Raw genomic sequence first — 11,780 nt, 5'->3', positions numbered from 1 at the left:
TATCATTTATATTATGATAAGTCCAAGGAGGAAAATTTGAAGTTTGTTGGAATTTCCCATTTCAATGTGGATTGTTAATGCTGAAATGAATTGGATTCTGCCCTCAGGAGTGGGTCATGTGGCAGGGGTTAGGGGAGGGGCAGGTACCATAAAACAGGGAGGGAAGGCAGAGGTTGGAGTTCCCATTTCCTTCCCAATAAAGAACTATTAGATTGCATTGGAAAAAATCCAAAACGGTCTTCCCACCAGAGGCCAATTGGAGCCCATAAGTGACCTCTTAATGACAACTTAACCCATGTTCAACCTTGTGTATTTAAGAGAGGTTTATAAGAGGAATGGCAAAGTCCAATATGGCAGGGCAGTCATGTAATCTACATTAAATTTTGCTTGCCATTATAATTGGGCCACTCTCTAAATGTCTGGTGCACACAAGCGACATCTGCTTTATCACTCTTCACTACAGGCTGATAAGCAGAATTCGAATGGAGGCCTTTGAGAACAAATTGCCTGCCATTTCCTCCCTGTTCACCAGCAGGGAAGCTGTTACATCAGGCCACGTGGTGATGTCGTGACCCATTCAGTGTAGTGCATTATCAAAGCCAATAAGCCATTTCAAACTTAGCAAAAGAGGATCAGCCAAGATTCTCACTGTTCATTTGATGCTCAGCAATATCTGCTAGATATGTGTTTGATGGGATTTTGTTTACAGCATTTTCTATTCCATTTGCCATAATTGTTTTGAGTTTGTATTGTGTAAGATGCAATGTAGATAAATATGGTTTCTTATTTTTAAGATGTTACAAAAATTTCAGAGGCAAAGTTCCTTCACATACTGCATGTAATTATACTGTAAGTGTGTTTTTAAAGATTTACTTCAGATGGCATTACCACGGAAGTGTAAAAAGGTTAAAGAAATTATTAAGCATTTGACTACATTAAATCCTCAGGAAAATAAGCAGCTGCATATTGGGTTCATTTCCTGAAGGAACACTGGCCTCGCCAGCCTAACTTGTCCCTACACTTTTGCACTGCCATTGCTGTGATTCATGATACAAGTCTCAAACCAGTCATAACATTTCTGAGTTATCAAAAGGAAAGTCAGCCAGGGTTTCCACGGTTGTTTTGCTATTCAGAAATCTCTGCTGAAGTGTAATATTCCTCAGAGTCAAATAACCTGCCTTCATTCATTGTCAAGGTTAGTATGAGTGACATTCAGGGAGTGATTATATACATTCAGGAGAAAGTGATAATGGAGAAAAATGGAATAGCAAATTTCACTATCTTTTAATAAGATTCTGACAACAATTAATGTGAACATTTCTCCAACACTCAAATCCAAGGTTAAAGACAAAACAAAACTGCAGATGCTGGAATCCAAGGTAGACAAACAGGAGGTTGGAAGAACACAGCAAGCCAGGCAGCATCTGGAGGAAGTCAACATTTTGAGTCCTGAAGAAGGGTAATACCTGAAATATTGACTTCCTCCAGATGCTGCCAGCCTTGCTGTGTTCTTCCAGCCTCTTGTTTGGCTAACTCAAATCCATGAGTTGTTTTAAAGTACCAAAGACAAAGAAAAAACAGTTTTGAGCAACATCCACATTGAAACTTCTAAAGTGAGTAAAATCAAGAGGGAAGGCAGCACTTGGAGTGCCTGTACTTAATTTTTAAAGAAGAAATGTATTTGCTGAGGTAAATTAGATAAGAGGGAGAGAAAAGTGGATGAAAGGATGAGTAAAGAGTTTAGAATGCACAGGCTGACAAAGTTGTCTTTGTAGTTCAGTTGAAACCGTTGCTATAGAGTACAGATTTGCTGAAAATAATGGGTGCACCACTGACAATGCAACCCACAACGATGCCATTATGTTGGCGGTAGTATATTCACATGGATAGATGATTGGCTAACCAATGGAAGACAGGGAGTTGGGTTAAAGGGGGCATTTTCAGGATGGCAACCTGTAATTAATGAAGCACCACAAGTACCATAATCAGTGCTGGGGCCACAATTGTTTACAAATCTACATTAATGACTTGAATGAGGAGAGTGAATATATTATAATCATGTTTACAGATGACGCAGAAAATATGTGGGAACTTAAAAGATAAGGATGACACAAAGAGACTACAGGGGAATATTAATAGGTTAAACGAGTGGACAAAATTTGTCAGATGGAGTATAATTTGGGAAAATGTGAAATTATGCACTTTATCAAGAATAATAGAGCTGTTAAATTTTATTTAATTGGAGTAATACTGCAGAAGTAGGGCAATATTAAAGTACAATTGAAGTAAGTCATAAGCATTTCACTTCTATGGCCGATCATTAAATAAGGTTCATTGGTGTGGGGATTCCCTTAGTGCAGTTGAATAGATGATCATATAGAATGATCAGAATGTAACATTAATTAGGCCTGACTTGCAGATTGCTACAAAACCCTGTCTTTCTCTCTCCAGATGCTGCCAGACCAGCTGAGTTTCTCCAGCAATTTCTGTTTTTCTTTCACATTTCCAGCATCCACAGTTCTTTGTTTATATTTTTACCTTAATCTTAGATTCTCTTCCATGGTGGCTGACCCAGGCCTGCTGTAGTTCGAGCAGTAGCCATCACTTGCAGTGATATTGCCATAACTGAAGAATTGAAAGCCGTGAATCTTGGAGGTGGGACCTCATCCATAAAGCAATAGAATCTTTGAAATGGACAGTTAACAACAATTTGAAAGCGCTACATCCTCCTTGGCTTGCAGAAATGCAGCGGCAATGTTGCCTCCCACTTATAACTTTCTGGTTGGTGAATGAGTTTATTGACAGGGTTATTAAATTCAGTTCCATGTGTGCAAAAACTATGGAGAAACGTCAGCAAAACTTGTAGTTTTCCATTCACTGACTGTATAGTCATCCTGACACACACAAGTTTGATGACAGGATATGTTCATCCTGGTTGATCACTTGTTACAGTATTGGACTGTCAAATGTGCACTCCTTTCAAGTGAATGTGTCTGCAGCACATTTGTATGTGAAGAACTTCTCACAAAATGTGATATTCCCAAATGTCAAGCCAATAATGACACCAACCAAGTGTTATGCTGACCCATATAAACCAAATGGTGCTAGGTTTAATTCCCAACAATTACAGTGCTATGATTGTTGAGTAGGGAGCATGTTTGCTAGCAATGCCTGTCCTTGGGTGTAGTTTCCTGGTGATTAATACCTGTAGTTGAATATTGTGTCGGATAAGTTTCAGTTCACATATTATTATACACACTTCAGTTGCTGCCTGGGACATACATTGTCTGAACTCACATGTAAGGAATAATGGTCAGTTGAAAAAGATGCTAGGAAGCTGTTAATTTCATGCAGGCCTACACCCAGCAAGAGATAAAGGATGATAAATTAGCCCAATGAAGATTGAAGAGGAAATTGAAATGAAGTGTTTTCACAGTGCTGTGTGAAACTTCTATTTGCTTGCACAGCATTTCTGCAGCTTACTGTGTTAACTCTGATGCCCTTCATGATTAGCACTTAGTCTGCAGTTTCCTTTGGTTTTCTAAGTAGATAAACTTGCTGACACTGATTTTATGAACTCCTTTGCAATTAAAGCCACTGATATCACTCTCATGGGTGATCTGGTTGAAATTTATGATTGGAAATAGAGCTCTAATTTCAACTTTCTAAAAGATGTCAGAATTGTACTCCTGTTAGCTTTGTATCCCCAATAGAAACATCTTCAATGTATTACAATCCAAGCAACTCAATAGTATCATGTGCTAGTAATGGTAAGAAATCACAACTAATCAATTTTGGAAAGGTTGACTATGACAAAAAAAAACTGGAATTTGCTGAGATATGACAGAGTTAGAGTTAGAATATTCTGGCTAATGTATAATCTGAAGCAAACTAACAGAAAGTGTATCAGATTATTGTGCATCAGAACTAGAAAGCTAGTCATTTCTATCAAATGACCATCTGATTAGTAGTCACGGGTAAACTATTGATCAATGTGTTATTGGTCTCTGGGTGATTCTGGCAACTGGTGGTGAGATTAGCCATTTTGGCCCTTTAAGAGATGGTGTTCCCACAATTATATTGGAACTTAATTCAGGTCTTCACTTGGAGAATATCCTCTATTCTGTTGTGTGGCACAAACACCGTGCTAAATGGGACAGACTTCGAATAGCTCTAGCAACTCAAGCCTAGACATCCATGAGGCGCTGTGAACCATTGACAACAGCCTAATTGTACTTCAGCACAATTTGTAATCTCTTGGCCCACATATCCGCCACTCAACCATCACTATCAAACTAGGGGATCAACCATGATTCAATAGAGAATGCAGGAGGGCATGCCAGGAGCAGCACCAGGCATACCTGAAGATGAGGTGTCAATCTGGTGAAGCCACCAAACAGGACTACTTGCATGCCAAACAACGTAAGTGGCAAGTGATAGACAGAGCTAAGTGATCCCACAACCAGTGGATCAGATCGAGGCTCTGCAGTCCTGTCACATCCAGTCATGAATGGTGATGGGCAATTAAACAACTCACTGAAGGAGGAGGATCCATGAGTATCCCCATCGTCAACGATGGAAGAGGCCAAAATATCAGTGCAGAGTTAAAGCACGAAAACTTTAGCTAAGGCTAAAACATTTGCAGAAATCTTCAGCCAGAGGTGCTGAGTGAATGACCCATCTTGGCCTCTTGCGGTGGTCCCCAGCATTACACATACCAGTCTTTAGCCAATTTGATTCATTCCCTGTGATATTAAAGAACAGTTGGAGACACTGGATATTGCAAAGGCTACAGGCCCCGACCATGGTCTGACAATAATACTGAAAACTTGTGCTCCAGAATTTGCTGTTCCCCTAGCCAAGCTATTCCAGTACAGTTACAACACTGACATCAATCCAACAATGTGGAAAATTGCCCAGGTATGTCCTGTGCATAAAAAGCAGGACAAATCCAACCCGACCAATTACTGCAACCCCCCCACCCCTCCCCAATAACTCTACTCTTGCTTGTCAGTAAAGTGATGGAATATGCATCAACAGTGCTATCAAACAGCACCTACTCAGAAATAACCTGCTCAGTGACGCCCAGTTTGGGTTCCGCCAGGGGCACTCAGCTCCTGACCTCTTTGCAGCCTTGGTTCAAACATGGACAAAAGAGCTGAATTCTAGAGTAGAGGTGAGAGTGACAGCCCTTGACAACAAGGCTGCATTCGACTGTGTGTGGCGTCAAGGAGCCCTAGCTAAACTGGAATCAATGGCTACTGGGGGCAAACTCTCCGGTGGTTGGAGTCATACCTGGCACATAGGAAGATGGTCATGGTAGTTGGAGTTCAGTCATCTCAGCTCCATAACATCTTTGCAGAGTTTCTCAGGGTAGTTTCCTCAGCACAGCCATCTTCAACTGCTTTATCGATGACCTTCCCTTCATCATGGGCTCAGAGGTGGGAATAGTCAATGAGAATTGCACAATGTTTAGACCATTTGCAACCCCTCAGATATTGAAGCAATCCATGTTCAAATGCATCAGGATCTAGACAATATCCAGGCTTGGGCTTACAAGTGGAAAGTAATATTCGCACCACACAAATGCCAGGCTATGACCGTCACCAATAACAGACAATCTAACCACCAGCCCTTGACATTCAAGGTGTTACCATCACTGAATCCCACACTATCAACATCCTGGGGGTTACCATTGATCCGAAACTCAACTGGACTTATCACATAAACACAGTAGCTATAACAGCAAGTCAGAGGCTTAGAACAGTACAGACCCTTCGGCCCACGATGAATAGGCTTGGAATACTGCGGCCAGTAATTCACCTCCTGATTCCCCAAAGCCATCTACAAGGCAAAAATCAGGAGTGTGATGGAATACTCTCCACTTGCCTGGATGAGTGCAGGTCCAACAATACTCTGGAAGCTTGATACCATCCAGGACAAAGCAGCCCTCTTGATTGGTGCCATATCCACAAGCATCCATTCCCTTCAGGACTGACGCTCAGTAGCAGCATGTGTGTACTATCTACAAGATACACTGCAGAAATTGACCAAAGATCCTTAGATAGCATCTTCTAAACCCATGAATGTTTCCGTCTAGAAGGACAAGGGCAGCTGATACATGGAAACACCACCACCTGCAAGTTCTACTCAATGCCACTTTCCATCCTGACTTGAGAATATGTCATTGTTCCTTCACTGTTACTGGGTCAAATTCCTGGCATTCCCTCCCTAATGGCATTATGGGTCAACCCATAGCTGGTGGTCTACAGCAGTTCAAGAAGGCAGATCACCATCACCATCTCAAGGGCAACCAGGGATGGGCAATAAATGCTGGCCAGTGAGTGACTCCCACATCACACAAATAAGTAAAATAAAAAAGGAGCTTGGCCCCGGTCAGTCGTCTGCTTGGAACAGTCATGGTCAGAAAGTCCTTTTCTCTGCAGCCTGGGAGTGATCCACAGTCAGTCCTGCAGGGCCAGAGCAAACAGCCAGGGGTTTATAGTTCATCAATCATGGAGTTGCACAGAAACTGGGTCTGGGGTCTGGTCAGTTTTCAGTCAGGTCTGTTTGTTCACGGTAGTCAGTGGGTTTGGCCACATTCACTTCTGGAGGAGTCAGTGGAATGAAAGTGACCGAGTTTACCAGGGGACACTGTGGTAGAGAAATTGGAGAATTCAATGCTGGGAACTGAAGGCAGCAACCTGGAATGCAGAGGGAACAAGAATAGTGAAGGAGAGAAATTAGTCATATGCTGGGGGGAGATGGTAACACATGGGATGTTGTGGGAGGGGTTTATCAGCAGCCACCAACACAATAAGGAGGCAGGATTAAACGATAGGGCTGGAGCTCAGGAGATTTACAATCAAAATTCCATGTGATGGATGGAACATGTAGGAGATCAGCAATGATTGACTGACCAGGGAGTGCCAGGTACAAAGGCAAATGAAGGGTTAGGACTGTTCTGATTACCAGGGTGAACCTGTGACTCTCAGTGCCAGAGCGATCTGCACTGATTTCAATGTTTTCAGGCTTCCAAAATGTGAATTAATAATGGATTGTAGCTGTGACCACATCCAGAGTGGACATATTCAGTGTATGTCATTTGTCATTGCTGATTGAAGATAGCCATCTCTGTGAAGCAAGAGACCTCTGAAAAGTGACAGTTGCAGGCTACAAAGCCCAAAGCTAATGTATGATATTGTAGGCTGAACAGTGAAGCAGCTAAAAACTTTCCTGTATGTCATGGTCCCACATTGAATAAGGATTAGCTAAATTACCCATTGGGGAAAGAGTAGCGGTAACTGAGAAGGTTCTAAGATAGAATATGGCTAATGGCAGGTAAGGTGTGTGGCTTGGTGCTTAAACAGTGGAAAATGTAGGAATATGCCGTTGTGTGCACAATAAGGTTTCAGCCTTGCCAACTGTATGCATCGAGAAAGGTTGCTTTGGGATTGCTGTTCCACCAAATACACGGTGAGGAACAGCTATAAGTGATCAATGCATGCTTTTTAAATCATGGCATTGGCACCAGGGGTCCAAGGTATCCCAGCAGTGGTGAATATTTAAGCCGAGGCAAATGGGAAAATCAGGCTAGTTTTGGATAAGTGGTTGACACAGGAGTTGAGGTATCTCGTCAAAGAGATGTGTTTGGGATGATAATGCAAGAGGAACTGCTAGGTCTCATGTAAAGAAACCTTCTGTGAATTCTGGTAATATTCAGCCATTATACTTACCTCAGTTTGGAACTGGAAGTTAATTTGTTGTTTGTAGAATTGACAACAACCAATAAAGCAAGTCTTTGGTTTGTGTATCTGTAAATTTCCTTGCTCCAAACCCCTCGGGTTGGATTTAACTGGGTGCAAAATTCTATAGCCCTCACTCCAGCAAAAAATGTCAGCTGGGAACTTCCCTGACTAAAAGCCTACTGCACACAGCCATTTAACTCTGAGAACAGCATTAATTGGTTCAGGGCGAGATTTCTGCCTGCACTCAGGGTGGAAATCTTATAATAGAGACCTGCCAGCAAAGCTGCTTGGCTGGTGTCTCTGTGGTCCCTACAATGCCACCTTTGAGTGGTGGCCACTGCCAGAACTACAGCTGGAACCCAAAGAATAGGAGCCTATGGATCTGGACTTTGAGAGAAGTGCGAGGTATTGGCCAGATCTGGCTGGCTGGATGAGTAGGATGGTGGATTGGATTCGAGAGACCAGGGAAGAGTGGTGGGGGTAATGACTTTAATGGTGCCTCTGATGGGCACAGGGTACCCCAAAATAAAGCCACACTGATCCCCCTCCCCCTCACTCCTATTAGTAAAAGCTGTCAGGTTATCCAACTGGTTTCAAATTGCCCCTGCCATGGGTAAAATAGCAATGGGGTAGAATGAGGCATTTCTTTGTTGGCAGTCTCTCGGGTTTGAGGATGGCTTGCTTCCATTCCAGGAAGTACGGTGGTGTGTTCTGTGGTGGCTGAATAGTCCAATTCTGGAGCCATAGATTCTGCCAATGATGGGGCAGGTAGTATTTGATGAGGTGGGAGGGACCCTCTGGATTATGCATGCTCTTTTCATGGCTTGTGTTTGCCTCCATGTGCTCTACTCCGTGATGCTCAAAATGGTAGTTGCCTTCACTGATGTGTCTTATCCAATGTGTGTCTTCTAGGATAAACAATTCCCATGGGTCAGTGGGCGTGTTGTATTTGTTTTGGGAGGATTTCAGGGTTTCCTTGTTGGGTTTCCTCTGCCCTTCTAGTGATTGCTTACCATCGTGGAACTCGGAGGAGAGCACTTCTTTCAGGAATCTTGTGGTGGGCATGTGAATAATGATGGCGCACCTATTGCAGCTGGTCATGCATTACTAGAGCCTTGATACTGGAAATATTGGCCCAGGAGAGAGCATCCATTTCGTACATCCATCCTACCAGTGGATTTGCAGGAGTTTGCAAAGGGAACATTGGTGGACACTTTCCAGGCATTTGAGGCGTCTACTGTACATGGTCCATGTCTCTGAAGCATACAGCAGGGTGAAGACCATGACTGCTCTGTAGACCATGAGCTTGGTGCTTGGACTTTGAACACTCTGTTGCTCAGGCATCCAGCGGCTTCCTCCCGAATGACAGTGTTGTGTGGCAGGACTAGGCTTGTAGAGCACTTTTGTTTTCCAGATCTTTAGTCTGAAGCCCATTCTACCATGTGCCTTGCTGAATACATCAACGATGGTTGTTAGTTTTGATTCTGATTATGTACGCAGGTGCAGGTGCCATCTGTACACTGTAGTTTGATGGCAGAAGTTGATTTGGTCTTGAGGCACTTAAATGGATATCAAAAGGTGACTTAAGGGCCTCAGTAGACCCAAGGGCAATGGGCTGCTTGAGATCTCCCTGGCCACTGCTGATAAAATACGACACAGGTCAGGGCAGGTAGAAGGGTAATGGGAAGACCACACGCTGTATTTAATGAGTGCTCCCACCTCCACCATCTTCAAAGACACCAATGAGGGGCGGGCCAGAAAATCCAGGTACAGGAAATATTAAAATAACCCCTGCTCTCATAACTCTTACACCTGCAGTTTGAATAAATATGCACTGAACTTATGGGAATCAAAAAATAGATTGCAGTGTAATCGTGGCCTCTACATGGTGTCAATTGAAATTTCTGAATTGGGCAATTCATTTGCATAATGCCAGTTTATGTTATGGATCATTACAGATAAGATGTACATCCTGTTTCATAGCACAAGGGTTTCTTCTTCACAACTTTACTGTGGGAAAGTTGATAATTATGTCAATATTTTTAAATTGGCAGCTTCTTAATGGAAGCAACCGCAGTGCAGGGAATGCAGAAATAGTAATACGAGGATTTGAGGATCAGTTGCTAATAGCTATTTAACTGTGTGCCTTTTAGATGTCTTTTCTAGTTTGATCTTTTTGATTGCATTTGTGGAATGAACAGTTGTGTTGAACGTGATTTCTCTTGCCCTATTAGTCAACAAGCAACAAAAGACTTGCAGATAACAAGGTGCAGAGCTGGATGAACACAGCAGGCCAAGCAGCATCAGAGGAGCAGGAAGGCTGACGTTTCGGGCCTAGGCCCTTCTTCAGAAATGGGGGAGGGGAAGGGGATTCTGAAATAAATAGGGAGAGAGGGGGAGGCGGATAGAAGATTGATAGAGGAGAAGATAGGTGGAGAGGAGACAGACAGGTCAAAGAGGCGGGGATGGAGCCAGTAAAGGTGAGTGTAGGTGGGGAGTTAGGGAGGGGATAGGTCAGTCCAGGGAGGACAGACAGGTCAAGGGGGTGGGATGAGGTTAGTAGATAGGAGAAGGGGGTGGGGCTTGGGGTGGGAGGAGGGGATAGGTGGGAGGAAGGACAGGTTAGGGAGGCGGGGACGAGCTGGGCTGGTTTTGGGATGCGGTAGGGGGAGGGGAGATTTTGAAGCTTGTGAAGTCAACATTGATACCATTGGGCTGCAGGGTTCCCAAGCGGAATATGAGTTACTGTTCCTGCAACCTTCAGGTAGCATCGTTGTGGCACTGCAGGAGGCCGAGGATGGACATGTCGTCTGAGGAATGGGAGGGGGAGTTGAAATGGTTCGCGCCTGGGAGGTGCAGTTGTTTAGTGCGAACCAAGCGTAGGTGTTCTGCAAAGCGGTCCCCAGGCCTCCGCTTGGTTTCCCCGATGTAGAGGAGGCCACAACAGGAACAGCGGATGTAGTATACCACATTAGCAGATGTGCAGGTGAACATCTGCTTGATGTGGAAAGTCTTCTTAGGGCCTGGGATGGGGGTGAGGGGGGAGGTGTAGGGTCAGGTGTAGCACTTCCTGCGGTTGCAGGGAAAAGTGCCGGGTGTGGTGGAGCTGGAGGGGAGTGTGGAGCGGACAAGGGAGTCACGGAGAGAGTTGTCCCTCCGGAAAGCAGATAAGGGTGGGGAGGGAAAGATGTCTTTGGTGGTGGGGTCGGATTGCAGATGGCGGAAGTGTCGGAGGATGATGCGTTGGATCCGGAAGTTGGTGCGGTGGTACGTGAGGACGAGGGGGATTCTGTTTTGGTTGTTATTGCGGAAGAGGGTGTGAGGGATGAGTTGCGGGAAATGCGGGAGACACGGTCGAGGGTGTTCTCGACCACTGAGGGGGGGGACGTTGCGGTCCTTGAAAAACGAGAATATCTGAGATGTACGGGAGTGGAATGCCTCATCCTGGGAGCAGATGTGGCGGAGGCGAAGGAATTGGGAATAGGGGATGACATTTTTGCAGCAAGGTGGGTGGGAGGAGGTGTATTCTAGGTAGCTGTGGGAGTCGGTGGGCTTGAATTGGATATGGGTTTCTAGGTGGTTGCCAGAGATGGAGACAGAGAGGTCCAGGAAGGAGAGAGAGGCATCAGAGATGGTCCAGGTGAACTTAAGGTTGGGGTGGAAGGTGTTGGTTAAGTGGATGAACTGTTCGAGCTCCTCGTGGGAGCACGAGGCAGCGCCGATACAGTCATCAATGTAACGGAGGAAGAGGTGGGGTTTAGGGCCAGTGTAGGTACGGAAGAGGGATTGTTCCACATAACCTACAAAGAGGCAGGCGTAGCTTGGGCCCATGCGGCCACCCCCTTTGTCTGTAGGAAGTGGGAGGAATTGAAAGAGAAGTTGTTGAGTGTGAGGACGAGTTCGGCTAAGCGGATGAGGGTGTCAGTGGAGGGGGACTGGTCGGGCTTGCGGGACAAGAAGAAGCGGAGGGCCTTTAGGCCATCTGTATGGGGAATGCAGGTGTATAGGGACTGGACGTCCATGGTAAAGATG

The sequence above is a fragment of the Rhincodon typus genome, chromosome 14, assembly GCF_021869965.1.
Source record: "Rhincodon typus isolate 14 chromosome 14, sRhiTyp1.1, whole genome shotgun sequence".
Taxonomy (NCBI): domain Eukaryota; kingdom Metazoa; phylum Chordata; class Chondrichthyes; order Orectolobiformes; family Rhincodontidae; genus Rhincodon; species Rhincodon typus.
Note: the sequence above shows the minus strand (reverse complement) of the source record.